This window comes from Fukomys damarensis, unplaced genomic scaffold, assembly GCF_012274545.1.
Source record: "Fukomys damarensis isolate Sample0158 unplaced genomic scaffold, DMR_v1.0_HiC HiC_scaffold_21, whole genome shotgun sequence".
In the NCBI taxonomy this organism is placed as follows: Eukaryota; Metazoa; Chordata; class Mammalia; order Rodentia; family Bathyergidae; genus Fukomys; species Fukomys damarensis.
Window position 1 is genome coordinate 9,146,824 of NW_022900933.1, and position 14,239 is coordinate 9,161,062.

Consider the following 14,239-nt stretch of genomic DNA (forward strand, 5'->3'; position numbering starts at 1 on the left):
AGTCTACATTAAATTTGCTTTTCTATTTACACATTTTTAAATAAGATGCAGTTTATCTTCTATAGAAAAGAAAACATTTTGGTGTTTGAGTATTCATGCAGAATAAAATATATATGAGAATCATTATAATACAGTGAAACTTATCTTTTGGCCTATTATATTTAAAAGCCTAAGTTCTCAGGTTTCTGATGGCAATTACTGTCTCACTAGTGAACAATAAAAGAAAAATTGTTTTATTTTTGCAACCTGCCACTATGAAGAGGAAAAGAATTACCCCATGTAACCAAGAGATTCATGTATATTAACAACATCGACACTATTTGAATGATGTTGAAAAATTGCTTTGGTGTTTTAAGTGAAATTACAAGCAAAAATCTGTGAGTTTATTGGAATCATTTGAACATTAATGATTCTGTGGAAATACATAGTTTGGATTTCAAGGGGCACTGAATTATTCGGCGCCACACTAGGCAGTCTCTGAAGTGTTTAGCCCTGCTTTCAGTCATGCCATATTTAGACCATTAGGCCACATGTCTTTAATGCATCTCTACAGTAAAGCTGACTCTAGGCACAAAGCTTGGTGCTTTTATTAAGTAGAGCTTGGTGCTTGTCTGCTTTGCTTATTGCAGTTTTGTAGGAGATTCAAAGAAAATTTAACATGAGTAGACTCTTTGGAATGTAAAAGAAAATTGTGAATGCTACTGATGGAATGTTTAAGTGATTTAATTGAAATACTCGGAAATTTAATCTTCAGGTCTTTTTTGATTTTTAAAAATTACTTTGTAAATATAATACTTTGTAGCTATTAGTACAGGTGAAAAGTAAATAGACAGGCCCGTGAAAATTGATGTAAATCAGCATTATATTTTATGTTGAATTTTGTTTTAAATGTATTATAATTCCTGACACTGCCATTTAGTATATATTAAAAGGATATTTCACTAAAAACAAAATGAGGAATACAGGCACCTGAGTCAGCTTCTTAAGCAGAAATTGTAGTCAATTTGGGATACAACTTCACAGGGTAATAATTTAACTTCAGGAATTCAGATTAGGAAGCATTAATACAAATAATGAGCAAATACAGCCAAACATTATAGAAGTAACCTTTAAAGTAGTGAATTTACAAATAGAAAGGATTTGTATTATAAAATATGCTCATTTGGACCATAGATTCTTAAATCTAAGAATTAAAATTAAAATAGATATTTGTTTCCCTATGGTGAATTTTTTTCCTGATACTGGGAAATGAATCCAGGGATGCTCTACCACTGGGCTACATCTATGACTCTTTTTATTTTTTGAGAGAAGGTCTCACTGAATTGCCTAGGCTGGCCTCAGACTTTTGTGATCTTCTTGTCTTAAATTCCCAACTAGCTGAGATTATCGATATGGGATACTATGCCTATAGATCCTTCTGGTGATTTTTATGTGACCAAAAAAGCCTCAGATTTTTTTATTTTTTTAATGAGTATATTTCTGCTTTTTACAACAGTCTTAAAGAAAAATTGAGAAAATATTCCCCATGCTCAGTTTTGCCTTTTATTTACATCTTAGTATGGTACTAATAACCAATTTTGTGTTTATACTTGTCCAAATTGTTATATAAGTCATCTCTGAACTAAAAGCCTATACCAAACTATACTAACTAAAATCAACTAAAGGTTAAGTCTGTTGATTATCTTGTGTAGATTTCCTATAGCATTCTTAGTTTTTGGTTCACAGAGACATCATTTCATTATAATGGAGAATATTTTATGGGCTTTTGTCCCTTTAGCAAAGGGTTCTTTCAACTCTTAATTTTCCAGCTTTTCTGAGATATAATTGGAAAAAATTGTAAATAAGGGGCTGGTGATATAGCTTAATGATAGAGCACCTGCCTAGCATGTGTGAGGCTGTTGGCTCAAACCCCAGCACCACCAACAAAGGAAAAAAATATTCAACTTGTACAGTGTGATGATTTGATATACATGCATGTTGTGTAATGATTACCACAATCAGATAAGTGAATATCTTTCCACACACAGTTAACATTTCTATGTGTGAGAGAAAGAAAGAGAAGAAAAGAGAGCACCTTTAAGATGGACTGTTAGCAAATTTTAGGTAAACAATATAGTATTAACCATAGTCACCATCTGTACATAGATCCCCAGAGTTTATTCATCTTACAACTGAAATGTTATGCTGTTTGACATCTCTGCATTTCACCCTCTCCTAACCCCTGGCAACCACTATTCTGTTCTATGATTGTATAAAGTGGAGGGTTTTACATTTCACACATAGCGGTATTTGTTTTTCTATGGCTTACTCACATAGTAGCATAATTCCCTTCAGTTTCATCCATGTTGTCAACAAATGGTAGGAGTTCCTTTCTTATATAGTGGAATAATGTTCCAATATGCACACCACATTTTCCGTTTTCTTTATCCATTCATCATTAAATGGACACTTCAAGTGTCTTCATAGTAGGCTATTATGAATAATGCTGTAAAAAACATGGTAAGGAAGATGCCTGTTTGAGATACTGACTTCATTTCCTCCATATATATACACACACACACACACACACAGATGTGTGAATGCTGGATAATAGTTGTATATGTAATTTTTTTGAAGAATGTTCATTATATTTTCACCAATTGTCACGTCTTATATCTAAATGTACCTCCCAAAGCCTCACATACTCATAGGTGCGGCTTTTGGGAGCTGGCTTGATGTAGAGTATTCCATGATGCCCCGTGTTGGAGTCAGCTGGCTATGGACTGAAATCTCTACAAACTGTGAGCTGAAATAAACCTTTCCTCCTTTAACTTGTGTGTTTTATTTTGTCCCAGCAACAAGAAAAGTAACTATGACACCAGCTTACACTCCCGAGAACATTAGACACGGGATCCCTTTTCTGTACACCATCTCTAACGCTTGTTATCTTTTGTCTATATGATAATAATCATCCTTGCAGGTGTGAGATAATACCTTCTGGTTTTATTTTGCATTCCCTGTTGAAGAGTGACGTCAAGCACCTTTTCATGTACCTTCTGCCATTTGTATGTCTTGTTTGGAAAAATGTCTACTCAGGTCCTTTTTCTATTTTTAAAATCACATTACTTACTCATTTTGCTATGAGTTTCTTATATATTTTGGGTATTAACCATTGTCAGATATATATTACAAACATTTTCTCCCATTCCATTGGTTTACTTATTCTTTTGGCTTTGTTGTTGTTGCTTTTTTATTTTTGTTTTCTAAATTTAATTTTTATTCTTACATGTTTGCAATATACAGTGATTATATTCATCATGAGTAGTAGGTGCATGTATATAACATATCCTAATTTTATTTTAAAATATTTTTGAGACAGAGACTCACTGACTCACTGAAGTTCAGGTTGATCTTGATCTCACTATGTAGTACAGGCTGGCCTTGAACTTGGGGGGATCCTCTTGCCTCAGCCTCCAAGAGGCTGAGATTATGGGTGTGTGCCCCATACCTGGCAAGCTTTATATATGTGTATATATATATATCCCTTTCCCCTACCCTCTCTCCCCATCACCTCCATCTCTTGGTCCTCTTCCCTTTTGCAAAATGTCTGTTTTCTTGTTTTGTCTTTTACCTTGCTCTTTATACTTTGGGTTCTTCATATAAGAGAAACTATGTGATATTAGAGCTTGAGTGTCTGGTTTATTTCGTTTAATATTATGATCTCAAGGTGCATCTTTTCCTACAGGTGACTCGTTTATCCTCCTTTATGGCACAGTAGTAGTCCATTGTGTATAAATGCCATGTTTTTTAAAATACATTCATCTGATTATGGACATTTATGCTGTTTTTAAGCTATTATGTTTATTATGCTGTTATGAGTTGTGCTGCTATAATCATAGGTATGCAAGTGTCAAGGTAATCAGGAAAATACCTAGAAGGGTAATAACAGGGTCAGGTGGCATTTCTATTTTTACTTTTTTGAGAAATCTCATAGTGATTTCCGTAGTGGTTACACTAGTTCACATTCCTACCAGCAGTGTTAGAAGGGTTGCTTTTTCTCTGCACTCTTGCCAGCATTTGTTATTATTTGATTTATTGATTATAGCTATTCTTTCTGGGCTAAGGTGGAGTCTCAGTGTTGTTTTAATTTGCATTTTTCTAATGGCCAGAGATGTTGCACATGTTTTCATATATTTATTGACCATTTGTAGTTCTTCTTCTGAGAAGTATCTATTGGTTTCAGTTGTCCATGTTTTGATTGGGTCTTTTATTCTGATTTTTAAATTTTATATTCCAGATATTAGTCCTCTGTCCAGGAGGAATAGCTGGTAAAAATTGTTACCCATTTTGCAAGTTAACTCTTCTTCATTCTGTTGTCTTTTTCCTTTGCTGACTTTCCATTTTCTGATGCCCTCTTCAGTCTCTTTCCTTTCACATACTGTAGCTTTTCATCATACAAATCTTTCACTTTTTTGTTAGGTTAATTCATAACTATTTACTTTTTCTTGAAGCTTTTGGGAATGGTATATTTTTAAAAATTTATTTTTCAGTAGGTTCATTATTGGTGTGCAGGAATGTTATTGATTTGTATGTGTTGATTTTTTTTATCTTGCTACCTTGCTATATTTGTTTATTAGCACTAGGAGTATTGTGTAATTTTGGGGATCTGGTATATAAAGAATTACTTTGTGAATAAGGATAATTTAACTTTGTTCTTTCCTATATTTATCTCTTTTGTTTCTTTTTCCTGATTGCTCTGGCTAAACTTTTAAGTACACATTATATTGAATATTAGTGGTGATAGTGGATCTCCTTGTTGTGTTCCTGATTTTAGAGGAAAAACTTTGGTTTTTCCTGTTAATATGATGTTGGCAGGTGTAGATTAAAAATGCAAACTGTTATGGGATTAACTGCTATGGATTATTCTTGTTCTATCTCTTGTAGTTTGAAAAATCAGTGTTAAATAATGCTTATTGTTATTGATCAGAGATGATAATAAATTTCATTAGTGCTATTAAAAACCATGTAAAGGCTGTCTTCCTTCCAGCCTATGTTTTTGGTTTCTTTGTCAAAGATCGGATAGCTGAATGTGCTTGTTGTTTCTGCATCCTCTGTTGTGTTTCATTGATCCACATTTGTTTGTGTACCAATACTTTTATCACTGTAGCTTTGTAATATGACTTGAAATTCAGGATGGTGATGTCTTTTGCTTTGCTCTTGTTACCTAGGATTGCTTTTGCTATTCTGGCTCTCTTTTAAAAGTTTCTGTATGAATTTTAGGATTGTTTTCTCTGGTTCTATGAGGGATGCTGTTGGTATTTTGATTGGGATTGCTTTAAGTCTGTGTATCAATTTTGAAAGTATGGCTGTTTTGACATTGTTGGTTCTAGGAACAAGGGATATCTTTCTATTTTCTGATGTACTCTTTCGTCTCTTACCTGAGTAGTACAGTTTTTGTTGTAGAGGTCTTTCATGTTCTTGGTAGGTTAGTTCCTGAGAATTTAGTTTTTCTTAATGCTGTTACAGGAGAAATGTATCTCCTGACCTACTAGATGTCAGATGCACTGAGTTCATGTCTCCTGAAATAGGGGAACAAATTTCAAAGGACAGAAGAGGTTAAGAGTAAAAAAACGTTGTGGGAATAGCAGTGGCTTCTGAGACAGGCATGGTTCTCAAGTGAGTTGCTACCGAGTCTCTTTCTCAGGGATAATTTATATAGCACAGTTACAATGTTGATACAATGTGAATCAAATCACTGTACCAGTGAGATTATGAGTGTAGTTAATATTGATCCAATAGGAACATGAGGTATGTAGCAAGGATATGTGGTTGATATCATTAACCTTGGCTTATCTGTGACTTCTAAAACAGGAACATTTTGGGGAAGGGATAGCTCTAGCTATTCCAATCATCCACCAGCGTGTCTCATGCATATCTGGACTTAATGTTAAGTTTCCATTAATCCCTTAGAGAAGTATGCAGGTCTGGCCATTGTGACTTTATCTTGAGGCATTGTCTTCTTCAGATGAGCCTGTAGCCACAGTTTTGATGTATTCTCATCTTTTTCACTGACTTCCTTGAGGACCTGTCCCTCTCTGCCTATTAATTTGTACATTGCTGCCTATAACAATGCTGTTGTGAATATTACTGTTTTCTTAATTTCTTTCTTGGTGAGTTGATTATTGGTATGCAGGGATTCTATGGACTTTTTCTTTTATAGAACAGTATCTTTTTTGTAACTATTTTTTATTAGTATGCATTTGTTATATATACTGATCACATTCATCAAGGAATTTGTACCTGTATATAATATATATTGGATCTTCTATTTTTCCCCATTTCCTTTCCCTCCCTTCAAACCTTCTTCCACTCCCTATTTACAAAAGCTTTGTTTCCATTTTTTTCCCTTCTATTCTCTTCCTTTTCCCCTTTCCCTTGTTCCTCTTCCCATTTGAACATGTTCTTCCTACTTCCTACTTCCCATTACCTATCCTCATTATGCTCCTTGTTTACCCTTTAGATTTCTCATACAAGAGAAGCAATGCAATATTGAAACTTGTGTGTCCAGTGTATTTCATTTAACATTATGGTCTGGAGATGCATCCATTTTCCTACAAATAACTCACGTTTATCTTTCTTTATGGCAGAGTAGTACTCCATTGTATATGAATACTATATTTTCTTTATCCATTCATCTATTGATGGACATATGGGCTGTTTTCAAGATTTAGCTGTTAGGAATTGTGCTGATAAAAGTATGAGTATGTATGTATCACTGTGATATGATACTCTTAGCTCTTTTGGGATAATACCTAGGAGGGGAATAGCTAGATCAAGTGGAACCTTTAGTTTTAGTTTTTTGCAGAATCTCCATACTGTTTTCCATAGTGGTTATACTAGTTTACATTCTTACCAGCAATACAGAAGGGTTCCTTTTTCCCCACAGCCTCGCCAGCATTTATTATTGGTTGATTTCTTTTTTCTCAGTGTAAAACAAGTAGATATTAATAAAGAAAATATTTTTAAGAATTGTCTTATTTCTATGAAAAATAAAGCAAAATTTCATAACTAAAGAATAACATTAGTTAATAAACTGTGTACCATAATCTTAAAAGAATGTCCAAAGTTAAAATACAAGTCATAGACAAAAAATACTCTTACAGCAAAGAAACAAGTAAATAATAGCACAAAACTTTCTTTTCAGTGAATTAAGAGGACCTAGCAGTATAAATGAAACAATTTAGCATATATATTGAGATATTTTTGAATCCACAGAATGTATTATTTGGGGAATTATTAGAACTTCTCCCTACTTTCTATTTCTCTATCTTCTTTTTTTAAATGTTTTCTTTAACATTTAATAGAAACTATGTACAACAGATTTTTACTGTATTTTACATAAGGTAGCCACTGCAGAAATTTATATAGATTAGAAGGAAGATAGATGGTTAAGGAGGGCCCAGTCCTATGGGATATTTTCTCAGAGCATGAAAGTCAGAATTCAGTTAGGGAAAAGAGTTCAGACTGCCAGATTAAGTGGATGCTTAAAAGAAGCTACAATGCCGGGGATTTAACTCAGCAAAAAAAAAAAAAAAAAAAAAAAAAAAAAAAAAAAAAAAAAAACGCGGGGAATAAAAAAAAAAAAAAAAAAAAAAAAAAAAAAAAAAAAAAAAAAGAAGCTACAATGCAGGCTTTTGGGTAGAGAACCAGACTTTGGGACCACCAATATTTCCAAGGCACCATTCTTAAACACAGCCTCCATCTAGTCATCTATGTGTATTCTTGCCTGTGACTTAGGAAATACCATTGCAAAGTTGTCTTTTCCATTAGGCAAAGTCTCAAACATTCATTCAGTCCCACACATAGGGATGACCTCTCCTCCTTGTCCAGAATAGGAAGAAACCCACAACCTTTGGGCATTACTGACCCAATCTCTCCAATTTTAGTCCTTATTTCCACTTTTGGTTTCTCACACTAGAGAAACAATGTGGCACTCAGACATGTGTCCAATTTTTTTCACTTAAGAGTATGGTCTCAAGGTCCATCCATTTAGCTGTTAATGTCTGAAGTTTATCCTTCTTTATGACAGAGTAGTATTCCGTTGTAGTAAAAAAACCATATCTTATTTATCCACTCATTGGTGCTGGGCATTTGGGCTCTTTCCAAGATACAGCTATTACAAACTATGCTACTATAAACATGGGGGTGCATGTATTGCTGTGGTGTGATGCTTTTAATTCAAGATGGGGAATAGCTGGGTCAAAGGGAACCTCTAATTTTAATTTTTGAGGACTCTTCACACTGATTTCCATAGTGATTGAACCAGTCTATACTTCCACCAACAGTGGAGAAGCATTCCTTTAACCCCAACCCTGCCAGCATTTGTTATTGTTTGATATCTTGGTAGCAGCCATTCTTTCTGGAGTGAAGTGGAATCTCAGCATTGGTTTTAGTGTTTTTTTTTGGAATCAGGTATCAAACCTGGTCCTTGTGCTTACAAGGCAGGTGGCAGAACCACTGAATTAAATCCCTGGCCTCTCAGCATTGTTTTGATTTGCATTTCATGAATGATCAGGGATGCTGAACATTTTTCATATATTTATTTGCTGTTTCTACTTTATCTGTGAAGTATCTTTTAATTTCAGATGACGTTTTTGGATTGGGTCTTTAAATTTGGGGGATCTAATTTTTTGAGTTCTTTATAGTGGACATAAATAGTAATCGATTAGCTGAACAACTGGTCAAAATTTTTTCCTACTCTATGGGTTGTCTCTTCACTCTGTTAGCGTTTTCTCTTGCTTTGCAAAAGCTTTTTAATGAGATAGGGTTCCAGTTGTAGTGCTACTTGCGCAGTATGGGTTTTGTTCATTAAGTCTTTGCCTATTCCTATGTCTTCAAGCATTCTGCCTATTCTATCTTCTAGCAATTTTATTGTTTCCATTTTAATATGGTTGATTTCTTGATGATAGCCATTCTTTCTTGATTGAGATGGAATCTCAGACTTGTTTTAATTTGCATTTCTCAAATGATCAGTGATGTTGGACATTTTTTCATTTCAGATACCTATTTTTGGATTGGGTGTTTAAATTTGGGGGATCTGTTTTTGAGTTCTTTATATGTTCTATATGTTAATCCTTTGTCTGAAGAGTGACTGGTAAAAAATTTTTTCCCATTCTTTGGGTTGTCTCTTCACTCTGTTGGTGATCTTCTTTACTGTGTATGCTATTGACTTTTGTGTGTTGATTTTGTACCATGCTGAATTTGTTTACTAATGGTGGAAAGTTTTGTGTCATCTATTCTGTGTTAGTTACTTTTCTTTCATTACTCAAATAAAATACCTGACACTGGGGGTGTGAAGGGAGGGCAGGGGTAAGGGGAAAAATGAAAACCAAGACCTGTCATGTAAAGGTAAAAGATCCCAATGATGAATGTAACTGTACTGTATGCCTAAAAGGTACCAATAAACTCAATGAGAAAAAATAAAATAAAATATTAAAGTTTAAAAAAACCTGACACTCAAAATTAAAAGGGGAAAGATTTACTTGTCTTGCAGTTTATAGAGGTTTCAGTCCATAATTCACTGGCTTGAAGGCAGGGTGGCAGAGGGGCCACAGTTCATGGGGGCCTGAAGGTACCAAAGCACCAAGATACCTTAAGAGCCTCTTTCTGCTGCTTTTTCCTATTCAGACTATTTAGGATGGGTAGTATTCACACCCTTAATCCTAGTGCCCAAGGGCCCAGCCCCACTATGAATTAGTCACACACTCTAGATTCAGCTACCTTCAAAATAGCCCCACCTCATTCACATGAGGCTTTGACGACATCTGAACACAAGCCATAACAGCCATGCCACCTGCAAATAATGATAATTTGACTTTATCTTTTCATATATCCATTTTATATTTTTCTCTTGATTGATTACTCTGGCTAAAGTTTCATGTACTATAAGTCCCCAATTTATGAATATTCAAGTTGAAAACTCACAGATAGAAACAGACCTCATATTACGAACATTTATAGATGTGAACAAATTTTGGGAGTAGCCCACGTGTCTGCCCAACATTGTCATAGTTCTGCTGCTGTGTGCTTACTATACAGTGTGATAGTGTACAGTAGTACAGTGCTCAGTCAGAGCCCAGGATGTGTGGAAGCAAGAAGAAAAGCAGTGGTGATGTAGAAGGGACTGTGAGAAAGCACAAAGCAGTAACCATGGAAACAACAGTAAAAATAGTTTATTTGAAGTTGTAATGAATTGTAACTGTAAAAGTAAAATTAGTTTTGTTTTATTTTATGTGTTTGTGTTTACGTTTATGCTTTACGTTTTGTAGTCTGTCAAAGATATAGAAGACTTAACTTTGTTGGACTTATGAACAAATGACTCAGAAACATTTTCCTGGAATAGAACTTATTTTTAAACTGAGGAATTACTGTACTGTAATGAACAGGAGTGGTGATAGTGGACATTCTTGTCTTGTTCCTGATTTTAGAGAGAAAGCTTTCAGTTTTTCTCTAGTTAGTATAATGTTAGCAGTAAACCTACTAATAAATAGCTTTACCAGATTGTGATAAGTTCTTTCTATACCTGTTTTCTTCAGAATTTTTAAAAAAAATCATGAATGAGGGCTGGGGATTTAGCTCAGTGGTGCCACCACCTGCGTCACAAGCACATGGTCCTGAGTTCGATCCCTTATACCAAAAACAAACAAACAAAGAAACAACAACAAAAAACCAACAAAAATCATGAATGGATGTTGAATTTTGTCAAAGGCTTCTCCTCTATTGATATCATCACGTGATTTTTGTCCTTGCTTTTGTTTATGTGATAAATTATATTTATTTATAAATGCTGAACCATCCTTGCATTTCTGGTCTGAAGCCTACTTGGTCATTATACATTATCTTTTTATGCCAGTACAGTGATACTTCAGTTGTCAAAAGGCTCCACTTTCCACTCCTGGAGCAGCGAAGTTTGAAAAGAGTCTGCTTGGTGTTTATAGATTAGTTTGATAGTTGAACTGAAAATTCACCTTGAAAAACTCTGAGTGGGCCAAGAGTGTCATGTGTCACATCTTACTATAGACATGAAAGGGTGATGCTTCAGTTTAAGTGCTGCTCTTGCCCAGACAACATAAAGTGCTTGTGTTAGTATGTGAAAATATTCATCATTGTGCTTTTTTTTTTTTTGCACCTTATTTATATAACCATGGCTCCGAAGAAAGTTAATGATACCAGCAGTAAAACTAAGAGGAAAACTCTGAGAACTACGATAGACTTAGATAAATCATTGCAAAATTTATTAAAGTCCTAGAAGAATGAATTTTTAAGTGTAATTTTTGGGTCTTAGAACCAATTTTTGGTTTTCCATTATTTCCTACTGGAAAAAATACGTTCAGTTCTCTAACTTTTTGGTGCTCAAACACAAATTTGGAACAAATTTGGCTCAACAACCAAGATATCACTGTATCTTCTTGAGGATTTTTGTGTGTGTGTTCGTTAAAGAGATTGCCCTCTAGCTTTCTTTAATAGTTGAGTCCTTGTCTAGTTTTGGAATCAAGGCAATACTAGCTTCCAGGAATGAATTTAGCAGTATTCCTTCCCTTTCAATTTCATTAGAGTTTGAGGATATTGGTGTTAGACTGACCCTGAAGTTTTTGTAGAATTTAGTGGTGATCCTTCTGATTCTGGGCTTCTCTTTGTTGCTAGGTTTTTGGTTACTGTCTCAAGTTTTATTGCCCATTATTTGATTATTCATGGGTTATGTATCTGTTTCAGTTTTGGTGATTCATAATGTATCTAGGAATCTATTAATATCTTCTGGATTCTCCAGTTTACTGGAGAATACATTTTCAAAATTGTTAACCAATAATCTATTGTATTTCAGAGGTTTTTGTTGTGATTTTGCCTTTTTTTGGAAACAGTATTCCAGGCCTCTATGTTAGGCTGGCTTTGGACTCACTATGTAGCCTAGGCAGACCTCAAACTCAGCCTGACTCAGAATCCTCATGCCTTCCAAGTGTTGGGATTAAAGGCATTGGCCAGTATGGCTAGCTTCCCTTTTCATTTCTAATTGCATTGATGTGGATCTTTCCTTTTCTTAGTAAGATTGCATAAGGATTTGTTTGCTTAAAGCACCAGCTCTTCAATTCCTTGATTCTTCAATTTCATTACTTACCACTCTAATCTTTGTAATTTTCTTCCTTGTACTAGTTTTTTTTTTCCCCCAGCTTTTTTTTTTTCAGCTTTAATTGAGTTTATTGGTACATTTTAGGGATACAGTACAGTTACATTCATTGTTGGGATCTTGTACCTCCACATGACAAGTATTGATTCTCATTTTTTCCCCTTACCCCTGCCCTCCCTTCACCCCCTCCTCCCCTCCCCATCTACAAACACTTTATTTCCATCTTTTCATTATCTCACATTTTTTTCTTTTCCCTTATTACCCTTCCCCCACCCATCCCACCTTCCCTACACCTTTAGCTCCTTTCTTCCCATTTCTAAATGTCAGTAATCTTATTAGGATCTTATGTATTATTGCAGATTATTCACACCAGAGAAACTTTGTACTAGTTTTTGATTTGGTTTGTTCTTGTTTTCTAGGTCCTTGAGGTGCATCATTAGGTTATTTATTTGGGCTCACTGTTGCCTTATGTGGGCATTGTATCATTCTTTGCTTCCTATAGAAATTGATATAATGCAAGATATACAAATATATAATTTACAAGATTGGTTTATAATGGACACCCACAGCAAGAGGGCTGGCTGTCCCCACACTGGAGATCTGAAGGATCTATTCCTTTTCTAATCATGACTATTTGAGAATTCTGTGTGCCTCCCTTACCTCTATGTGGATTTCTTTTCCCATACTTTGTAAGTTTTTGCTTTTACTTCTGCAAACAGGCTTTTTATGCCATTTGTGTTATTTTCTGATTTTTTCCCTAAATCCAGTTGAATTAGATTCTTTGAGTCATCCACCTGCTGTTGGATCCGTTTTCCATGATCTGTTGTTGTTTTTAAGGTATCTGAATATATCATCACCTGCATTAGCCCTTGCTTCTAGTTCTAACACTGTCCTCACATTGGTCACTTCTGCTGCCCGAAGTTTCAATATTATTATGTCCTGGATTTCTGTTGTGTACTTTTTCATGGACTCTAATTCTTGGTTAAACTAGCAACTCATATTTTGTATCATTTTGCTTAGCTCTGGTAGCTTTTTATTACTCTCTTTTGTAAGCTCACTCATTATTTTGTTTACTAAATCCATTATCTCTTTCGTTATATCATCTTTGGGTTCATTGAGCATCTTATTGATCTGTTTTTTCTTTTTTGTTTCTTTTATCACCTGCTGTAAAGCTTTTTGGCTTTTAATTTCCTCCCCATTGGTACTATATGGATAGCTTTGGGGGAGTTGGACTTTTTGGAGGCATTCCATTTCCTTTCCCCCTCTCCTCCTCTCCCCTCTCTGCCCCTCTCCTTCCCTCCCCTCCTCTTTCCTCCCCTCCCCTTCCTTTCAGATTTGTAATATATTCTGACATCAGGAAGTGTGATGCCTTCAAGGTTCATTCTTTCTTGAATGTTTTGGGTATCTGGATTCTTTTGTGGTTCCATATAATAATTTTAGAATTTGTTTTTTCTTTCTGTGAACAGTGACAATGGAATTTTGACAGGGATTGCATCAAGTCTGTAGGTTACTTTGGGTATTATAGACTCTTGTATTTTCCAGATCATGAACATGGGCTATCTTTCCATTTATTTGTATCTTCTTTAATCACTGTCTTAAATTCTTGCAAATCACTGTATAGAACTTCTAATTTCTTCATTAAATTAATTCCTAAGTATTTCATTCTTTTTTTTTTTTTTTTTTTTTTTTTTGTACCAGGGATCGAACTTGAGTCCCTGTGCTTGCAAAGCAGGCGCTGGAACCACTGAGCTAAATCTTGGGCCCAGTATTTTATTCTTCTTCAAGTAGTTGTGAATGGGATTGTTTAATTTATTTTTTGGATGGTTCATTGTTAGCATATACAACTACTTTTGATTTTTGTATGTTGATTTTGTATGCTGCAGTTTATTGATTTTACTAGCCTTAACATTTTTTGGGGGGTGTGGAGTCTCTAGGGATTAGAGTATAATCAAACAAAAAAATTATGTAATTGCCTGGTTCTAGGACTTTTTCCTTGGGAGGTTATATTCTCCTTACTTATTGGTCTCCTACAGTTTTCTGTGTCTTCATGATTAAGCTTTGACCTCTTTGTCCTTGTTG

The 14,239-nt window shown here is 34.8% G+C and overlaps 1 protein-coding gene across 1 annotated transcript in view; it reads left to right on the forward strand.

Annotated features, from left to right (window-relative positions):
- Fut8 (fucosyltransferase 8) overlaps positions 1-14,239 on the forward strand; it is a 291,305-nt gene that overhangs the window by 176,224 nt on the left and 100,842 nt on the right. The gene's annotated exons all lie outside the window — the stretch shown is intronic.